This window comes from Marmota flaviventris, chromosome 17 (genome assembly GCF_047511675.1).
Source record: "Marmota flaviventris isolate mMarFla1 chromosome 17, mMarFla1.hap1, whole genome shotgun sequence".
Taxonomy (NCBI): Eukaryota; Metazoa; Chordata; class Mammalia; order Rodentia; family Sciuridae; genus Marmota; species Marmota flaviventris.
The window spans coordinates 26,496,563-26,505,723 of record NC_092514.1 but is presented as its reverse complement, the minus strand read 5'-3'; the positions used below and the strand labels follow the sequence as shown (position 1 = coordinate 26,505,723).

At 55.3% G+C, this 9,161-nt stretch overlaps 1 long non-coding RNA gene across 1 annotated transcript; it reads left to right on the top strand.

Annotated features, from left to right (window-relative positions):
- Positions 1-3,257: 3,257 nt before the first annotated feature.
- On the top strand, positions 3,258-5,710 carry LOC139702383 (uncharacterized). Its single transcript, XR_011705019.1, has 3 exons — positions 3,258-3,916; positions 4,685-4,768; positions 5,691-5,710. It is a non-coding gene; the product is annotated as an uncharacterized lncRNA (long non-coding RNA).
- Positions 5,711-9,161: the final 3,451 nt, after the last annotated feature.

The window sequence follows — 9,161 nt, the reverse complement described above, 5'->3', positions numbered from 1 at the left end:
GTGGATGGGGCCTTTCCCTCCAGGCCCAGGACACCCTCTTTGGCCTGAGGGCTGAGGGTCCCTGTGGCCGAGGCCACCCCGAAAGTGGAGAGTTCCTCCTGGGACACCCTCTTTGGCCTGAGGGCTGAAGGGTCCATGTGGAAGAGGCCACCTGCAAAGTGGAGAGTTCCTCCTGGGACACCCTCTTTGGCATGAGGGCTGAAGGGTCCCTGTGGAAGAGGCCACCTGCAAAGCGGAGAGTTCCTCCTGGGACACCCTCTTTGGCCTGAGGCCTGAAGGGTCCCTGTGGAAGAGGCCACCCCGAAAGTGGAGAGTTCCTCCTGGGACACCCTCTTTGGCCTGAGGGCTGAAGGGTCCCTGTGGAAGAGGCCACCTGCAAAGTGGAGAGTTCCTCCTGGGACACCCTCTTTGGCCTGAGGGCTGAAGGGTCCCTGTGGAAGAGGCCACCTGCAAAGTGGAGAGTTCCTCCTGGGACACCCTCTTTGGCCTGAGGGCTGAAGGGTCCCTGTGGAAGAGGCCACCTGCAAACTGGAGAGTTCCTCCTGGCAAACACCTCCCTTGGCCTTTGGTGCGGCCCTGCAGGCAGGCGTGTGCAGAAAACCTGCGACCTCAAGACCACTGTCAGGGGATGTCAACTGCAAGGGCACCCAGGACCCGGATCCATCCATCCTGACACGCCATTTTCTGGCCTTTTGGCCCATGGGGCTGTGCTCCTGTGCATGAGCGCAAGGTGCCCTGGACCAGTGGATGCGGGAGCCAATTTCCAAGGCTTGTCAGGATCTCCTGGAACGCGCCACCAGGGGCTGTCTGGGCCCCAGGGAAGAACCCGGTGGGATCCTTGGATCTGGAGCAAGGCCCACCTGGGCAGTACGGTGGAGCGGGGGATATTTGGCAGAGGACATCTCCCCACCATCCTGGAGGAACCTGCTGAGCCCTGTGAAAGGGCACCACTGTCACACCCTGGCTCAGGTAAGTGAGACTTGGGGCTGAGGGATCCTCCGCAAAAGGTGCTCACCCTGTGGGTGAGCGCCCCTCTCCCAGGGGCGCTCATTTTCCAGGGTTCCTGTGGGGGGGAGCACCCTCGGCCCCCCTCGCTCAGGCTGCTCGGGGTCCTGGGTGTGAGCGCCCCTCACCCAGCAGGTCCCCAGCGGCCCTGAGTGTGGAGGGGAGCCACCCTGGCCCTCCTGGGTCTAGGCCTCCCTAGTTCCTGGGGGTGAGCGCCCCTCCCTTTGGCATGGATGGGCCTGGCCAGCTGGCTGTGGGTGAGCACGCCAGTGCTCAGTATGCCCTGGGCCCTATGGGGGAGCGCCCCTCTTCTGCCAGGGCCCAGTCTCCTCTGAGCCCTAATGCCACCTGGTTCCTGGGGAGTGAACTGTGTGGGTGGGGCCTTTCTCTCCAGGCCCGGGACACCCTCTTTGGCCTGAGGGCTGAGGGTCCCTGTGGCAGAGGCCACCCCGAAAGTGGAGAGTTCCTCCTGGGACACCCTCTTTGGCCTGAGGGCTGAAGGGTCCCTGTGGAAGAGGCCACCTGCAAAGTGGAGAGTTCCTCCTGGGACACCCTCTTTGGCCTGAGGGCTGAAGGGTCCCTGTGGAAGAGGCCACCTGCAAAGCGGAGAGTTCCTCCTGGGACACCCTCTTTGGCCTGAGGGCTGAAGGGTCCCTGTGGAAGAGGCCACCCCGAAAGTGGAGAGTTCCTCCTGGGACACCCTCTTTGGCCTGAGGGCTGAAGGGTCCCTGTGGAAGAGGCCACCTGCAAAGTGGAGAGTTCCTCCTGGGACACCCTCTTTGGCCTGAGGGCTGAAGGGTCCCTGTGGAAGAGGCCACCTGCAAACTGGAGAGTTCCTCCTGGGACACCCTCTTTGGCCGGAGGGCTGAAGGGTCCCTGTGGAAGAGGCCACCTGCAAACTGGAGAGTTCCTCCTGGCAAACACCTCCCTTGGCCTTTGGTGCGGCCCTGCAGGCAGGCGTGTGCAGAAAACCTGCGACCTCAAGACCACTGTCAGGGGATGTCAACTGCAAGGGCACCCAGGACCCGGATCCATCCATCCTGACATGCCATTTTCTGGCCTTTTGGCCCATGGGGCTGTGCTCCTGTGCATGAGCGCAAGGTGCCCTGGACCAGTGGATGCGGGAGCCAATTTCCAAGGCTTGTCAGGATCTCCTGGAACGCGCCACCAGGGGCTGTCTGGGCCCCAGGGAAGAACCCGGTGGGATCCTTGGATCTGGAGCAAGGCCCACCTGGGCAGTATGGTGGAGCGGGGGATATTTGGCAGAGGACATCTCCCCACCATCCTGGAGGAACCTGCTGAGCCCTGTGAAAGGGCACCACTGTCACACCCTGGCTCAGGTAAGTGAGACTTGGGGCTGAGGGATCCTCTGCAAAAGGTGCAGGGGATTCTGAGCCCTGTGGGTGAGCGCCCCTCTCCCAGGGGCGCTCATTTTCCAGGGTTCCTGCAGGGGGGAGCACCCTCGGCCCCCCTCGCTCAGGCTGCTCGGGGTCCTGGGGGTGAGCGCCCCTCACCCAGCAGGTCCCCAGCGGCCCTGAGTGTGGAGGGGAGCCACCCTGGCCCTCCTGGGTCTAGGCCTCCCTAGTTCCTGGGGGTGAGCGCCCCTCCCTTTGGCATGGATGGGCCTGGCCAGCTGGCTGTGGGTGAGCACCCCAGTGCTCAGTATGCCCTGGGCCCTATGGGGGAGCGCCCCTCTTCTGCCAGGGCCCAGTCTCCTCTGAGCCCTAATGCCACCTGGTTCCTGGGGAGTGAACTGTGTGGGTGGGGCCTTTCCCTCCAGGCCCGGGACACCCTCTTTGGCCTGAGGGCTGAGGGTCCCTGTGGCAGAGGCCACCCCGAAAGTGGAGAGTTCCTCCTGGGACACCCTCTTTGGCCTGAGGGCTGAAGGGTCCCTGTGGAAGAGGCCACCTGCAAAGTGGAGAGTTCCTCCTGGGACACCCTCTTTGGCCTGAGGGCTGAAGGGTCCCTGTGGAAGAGGCCACCTGCAAAGCGGAGAGTTCCTCCTGGGACACCCTCTTTGGCCTGAAGTCTGAAGGGTCCCTGTGGAAGAGGCCACCTGCAAAGTGGAGAGTTCCTCCTGGGACACCCTCTTTGGCCGGAGGGCTGAAGTGTCCCTGTGGAAGAGGCCACCTGCAAACTGGAGAGTTCCTCCTGGCAAACACCTCCCTTGGCCTTTGGTGCGGCCGTGCAGGCAGGTTTGTGCAGAAAACCTGCGACCTCAAGACCACTGTCAGGGGATGTCAACTGCAAGGGCACCCAGGACCCGGATCCATCCATCCTGACACGCCATTTTCTGGCCTTTTGGCTCATGGGGCTCTGCTCCTGTGGATGAGCGTAAGGTGCCCTGGACCAGTGGATTCGGGGGCCAATTTCTAAGGCTTGTCAGGATCTCCTGGGACGCGTGCATTTCGGCCCCCACCCCCTCACCAGGGTAGCAGCCCTGTTCCCTTTCCCCAGTTCCCTCAGGTAAGCCTGGAAAGGAAGTCTTTTTCCTCATCCCATGTTCTGTTCTTTAGTGTGTTCATTCACTCTGATGACAGTCCCTGTTATCTTCCTGGTCTGCCTACTCAGTCTTCTGGACTCTTTTGAGTATTTACTTTTTTCTTGTTTTTTGTAGAGCTTGTTATGTGGTTTCTTTTGGGCTCTTGAGATACTGGGGTTTTGACTTTCTTGGCTGTCTATTGTGTGGAGCCTGGCTGCTCTAAATGTGTAGGTGACCTTCATGTCCCCAGCTTGCGATGATTCCTGGAGACATCTGGCTTTGCTGTCTGTTTCTTCCTGGGTATTGACAATGGGTTCTTCTTCCCCATCTTGAGTTCCAGCATTTTGGGGTCATACTCGCCATGTTCTGCTCTATACCCAGTGGGAGGAGCAGCACTGAGGAGAGGAAGAAGAGCTCCAGGCCTAGCAGGTGAGTGTGGAAAGGATCTGAGTGGGGTGGGCCTGGGCCCTGCTTTGTCCTGGGCCTCACGCAGTGGTGCGCCATGCCCTGTAGCCCTCCTGGGACTTCAGAGGTCACCAATGGGCCCCTCCGTGCACCCTACCTGTGGTTCCATTGGATGTCGATCAGCAGGCTTTCTGAAGAGCATTTGTGGACTCATTATTAACTTCACTGGTACAGAGGATGTGACACACACTTCACAAGTCTTGATTGTAAATTCCATAGATCAAGGGCTTTTCACTAAATGCTTCAGTTGTGGCTGGTCTTTTGTATCTGTAGCCAGCTGATGGTTGCCACAGAACCACCATAGACGAGATCAATCTCATAGCAAATGCTTTCACTGCTGTCTGATTCAAGAGAGAATTTGCTTGTGGTGTTCACTGGCCTATAGTTGAGTGTAGTTCTGACAAGAATGTTGGTTGATAATTTCATTTATACATAAGACAAAAACGAAACCAGCAGAACATTCATGTGCATTGCACTACTTTGTGTAGGGCAAAGGGGTGTTCTTTGTTGAATGGATGCTAGTGTTGAGTACTGGAAGTATAGTTCCACACACTTTTGTAGCTATTGTTCATATCTCTTGTTCATATCTTTTGTAGGTATTCACAGTGGAATAGCTAGAGACATAAACATTCCTGCATTATTAACCTTTTCTCCATCTCATTAAATTGAGACAATGAACAAAACAGCAAACCAGCCTGCAACAGGTGGTGATTGCCGATTTTCCTTTTGTAGATGCCTCATGGGACCCGTACTCTGCATGGCCAGGAAGGGACCTGGAGTAGAGAAGCGCCATGTTTGCAACTGAACATGACTCAGGTGAATCCTGAGCATGGGTGATAGCAAGACTTGGTGGAGAGATCACCAGGTCGTAAGCCATGAGAACAGCAGGGAACAGGAGGCCCAGAGTCTGGTCCTAGCAGCATAGGGTGGGCTGAAATGTCCAAGCGTGAGCCCTGCCATGGCCGAGCATGACTTCTACACACATGTTCCCATGCACATGGCATTGAGGGAGGATGCAGCCGAGCTGGCAGGGTTTGGGGCCACAGTGCCAGCTCTGTCCTAGAGCCCAACTGTGAAGGCTAATACCCCCTTGCTGTCTCCCCTGCTTCCATCCAGCTTCCAGGGCTGCTCTCCCTCCCCAGGCTTCTCCTGGCCTTCTGTTCCCTCCAAATGACTCTTCTCCTGGAGCCTCCACCACTGCTTCCCTCTAGAAGAACCCAAACCAAAGATGACAGCTTGGCTTGGGCTCTGCAGGGCTCCTCTGAACCTGAAGTTAGAGTTTAAGAAAACCATATATACCTTCATTCGGAGCAACCAACAGGAACTTTCAGGAGAAAAAGAATTCACTGAAAGCTCAGAGGTTGGGCAAACGCATCCACCTTTCTGGCACTCAGAAACATAAATAAAAGCAAAGCCACCCTCTGATCAGCAAAGACAATTCTTAAAATCAAGTGTCACTGAGGATGAGTTGAAATGGATATTTGCAAATAAACTACAGGCCAAGAAGCCAGTAGGAAGTAATGGAAAGTAAGTTCATAACTGGACCAGCACACAACCCAGCCTCAAGCTCACATGCCTTGGGCTCAATAATCCAGTTGGAACAACCAGAAGGAACTCTGGCTCACTTGTCCACTTCTAGAAATTGTAAAACACTTGAAAGGGGCAAGAGGAAGTGTTTATCCAGTAAGGCAGGATGAGCCCATGAAATGGGCAGTGTGATAAGAAAATTCTTTTTCAGACCAAGGGAGGAAACTCCGTATGATGAAGAGTGAAGGTGAAGGAGCTGAGAAGCTGGACAGAGTGGGCAGGAACATGGTGCAACTGCACAGAAGGCCACAGGGAGTAGGAACAGACCCAGCTGTCAGATGGACTCAGGACAAGGCACCCCCCCCCCTGCACAGTTCTGGTTCTGAAGTTTTGACCTTGGTCCATAGGTATGTGTCTGTGGAATACGATGTGTACATTCATTAGCTGGGTCTTTGGGGGAAGGTCTACTTGTCTACTAGATGGTATATAGCAGCCTTTCCCACACAGGCCTCTGCCCTGGCCACTTGCCCTTGCCTCTAGATCCCTGCACTGCTGCCTGCCACTCTCTGCAGCTCTCTTCCAGTAGCCCTGGAGCATTCTTGTGCAAGGCTACATCCCTCAGCAGTGCCCTGGCCAGGCCTGCAGGCCACCCTCAAGAAGGGCACAGCCACAGAGCTGGCACCATCACCCTCCAGAACAAGCAGGGCCCTCTCTTGAGCTGCAGGACTGGCCTCTGCCCCAGCACCCAGCTCAAGGTGTGGGACTGAGCCTCCTTTTGCAGGGGGAGAGAGGCTCCTCATTTCCCCAAGGTTTCCACAGTGATGTGTGCTGTTTTGTACTCAATTAAAAAATAATTTAATTGCAGATAGCATGTTTTCTGAAAGACCCTGAGTGTGAATTAGCAGCTAGGGTCACCTGGTCATTCTGCTGATGCCTCATTGACCCCACATCTAGGGCCTCTGGGAGCCTGCCCCTGATCACAGATAGACTCCCTGCTAGAACTGCAGGATCCATACTTTTGAAGGTGGAGGAAGAGCTAGAGGAGATGGAGGAGCTCTGAGCTCTACCCCTGGAGAAAGGGTCTGGTTTTTGGGACTGTACTCAGGTGCCTGTACCCCAAGGGTGAATGAGGGGAGTGTAGGGGGTTCAGATAGCAAAGATTTCCATGCACACAGGGTTGGGAGGATGCGGAATGAGGTGTGAGGTAGGTCTGAGCACCTGCTATGATCCTCATATCCTCACAGATGTCCCCATTGACCTTCATGGAGGACACCTACACAGCCCTGTAGAGAAGTGAAGCCGCATGAGGTGAAGGGGGGTCCTGGGAAGTTGGATAGGACAGTGACTACATCCATGGAACCTGGAGTATGGGGCTGGGCAGGAAGACAGATGCTGACCAGGGCCCCTCCCCTACTGAAAGTCCACCTTATGCTGCACCTGGAGGACCCCAGGTGCTTCAGGACTGTAGGTAAAACTTAATCTAGGAACCACTCCTTATAAGCCTGTTTTGTTGCTCAAATTTGCCTAAAAATGATCTTTTGACACTGACTCTTAACAGTTTATCACTTACCCTCTGATGAGAGACCAGATCAGACCAAAGGAAAGGACAAGTGCATCATGGCGACATGGGCCTAGACCACTTGGTGGACAGTCAGTAATATCTTCAGAAAAAGTTATTCAGAGATGGAGGCATTGTCAGAATGAAGATGGCCAGGTGCCAACCCTACCCAAGATTGGCCTTGCCCAGGCTTTGGAGCAAGGTTCCCAAGTCCTCCACTAGGTGGAGCCGGGGGACATCTTTGCAGATTGGCTCTTTTCCCTCAGCTCAGGGTGGCCTTGAGGGGATCTCAGCACCAATCCTGCAATAAAAGGACAGATAACACAAAGCCCCTCATCCCTCAGGACTGCAGGATGGACAGGATAGGGGGCGCTGTGATGGGGCCCAATTAAAATCAGAAAATTTCAAAGAAGCTCCAAATTGCTTTTTTCTCAATCCCTGCCATTCTCCGCCAGTGTTCCAGCTCCCTTCAGGCAACTGTCCCAGGATGGACGTCCTGGCCCAGGAAGGAATTCAGGGCTGGATGGATCTCACCACAATGCCTAGCAGGGTCCCCCGGATCTACACATCTGCATTTCCCAGCTTCGTTCCTGTAGATGGCAGTGCTTCTGTGGGACAGCAGAGGCAGATCAGCTTCTTCCTCCATTTTGGCCAAACTGTGATTAAATCCATTTTTCCTTCTTACATTATCTTCTCTTATTTCTGATGCTGGTGAATGCCCCAATACAGTTAGAAGAGACTCCAGATTGTTGGGCCCCAAGAATAGAAAATCTCTTCCCCCATGCCTGCTCCCCTGCTGAGACTCCCAAGGGTCCACAGCCTGCTGAACCTGGGCCCCAACTGAGATGCGTCAATGTTCCCTGCACAGCTGATGGCCATGAGCATCCTGGTCCTGTGGGGTCCCAGCTTCCAGGGTCTCCTCAGTCCCCTCCTGGACTCCCTAACTTTCTTCCCTTTTCTCCTTATGCCATGCCCCCACAGGAAATCCCCCTAAGGGTATGAAGCCCCCTCCTGCCCAGACTACACCAAGCTCTCCTGGGAAGGTCACTAGGGCACAGTCAGGGCTGGAGAGAGAGTCCAGAGAGAAGGGTCTCTGAATCCCACCCTGGAGGCCTACCCCACGGTTAATCCCCCTCCCCAGTTCTGCATTCCAGGAGGCAGCATCTGGAGTCCATTCCACTGGAGAAATGTGAAGGACTTGGGGCAAAGTCCTTGGGTGGGAAGCCTCTGGTATCTGGGTGAGCAGAAGGAAAGGCCAGGTGGGTGAGGGGTGGAGGGAGCCCACAGCTCTAGGGTATGGGGACCCTGAGTTGTGTGGTGTGGCTGCTGTCCTGTGGGCAGCCAGATGTGTCCTGGGCTGATGGGCAGCATGAGGGCTGGACCCTGATCCCTCAGTATATCCACATAGGCACCTGGGGTGGGGCAGGGGGGTCAACAGGGCCAAGGAGGATGAGCCCCAGGGGAGCGGGAGGCCCTCCTCCAGGACCCAAGGCCCCCCAGGGCCACCCCACATGGCATAGGAACCATGATCTGCAGCCTCAGTTCATACCACACATGTGCACAGAACTTTCCATATACTGTCCATATAATGAGCCACAAAAACACTTCAATAGCATTCAAAGAAAGTGTGAGTGTGAAATGTGTATGCATGTGGTGTGGGTGAAGTGTGTGTGTGTGTGTGTGTGAAGTGTGCATGTCATGTGTGTGCTGTGTTTGTGTTTGGATAGTTGGGTGCTGTGCATGCCGTGTTGTTGTTTGTACAGCACAGTTTGGACAGGATGGTGTGTTTCTTGGCATTTGAGTTGCCATACTGTGTGTTGAGTGTGTGTGTGTGAGAGAGACATGTGTATGTTGGGTTGTGTGGTATGTAAGGAGGTGTGTGTGCATGGTATGTGCGCGTGTGTTTTGTCCTTCAATTCCATGGTGACTGTGCCTTTGCAGAGACAGGCCCTCAGGATGAAGGCCAGTAGAGCTGGTGCCACACTGCCCTCTGGTGGCACACCGCAGTTATGGTCATGACAATGATCCCTGTGTCCCCAGGACAACCTGTGACAGACAAGGAATGCTGTCAGACTGACATGTAAATCAAGACCCAAGTATCCACCACAAAATTCCAGTGTCAAG